The following is a 221-nucleotide window of genomic DNA, read 5'->3' on the forward strand; positions in this document are numbered from 1 at the left end:
TTCATTTCACCTTTAAATTGTACATCACTATTACTGATATTCTAATTTTCAAAAGTATAATATGTCTACAGATGTGCCCTGCATTTAGTCTGTCTTATTTCTATTTTTATTTTTTTGAGTCTCTTGCCTGCTTGCCCAAAGCCAGGATGCTTTAGGGTGACACAGAACAAGTTGAAACTCCTGTACAATTGAAAGCAGAGACATTCTTGAGCTTTAAAGCA

This window comes from Elephantulus edwardii, unplaced genomic scaffold (assembly GCF_000299155.1).
Source record: "Elephantulus edwardii isolate Elephantulus edwardi_28Jun2011 unplaced genomic scaffold, EleEdw1.0 scaffold00078, whole genome shotgun sequence".
NCBI classification, from domain to species: Eukaryota; Metazoa; Chordata; class Mammalia; order Macroscelidea; family Macroscelididae; genus Elephantulus; species Elephantulus edwardii.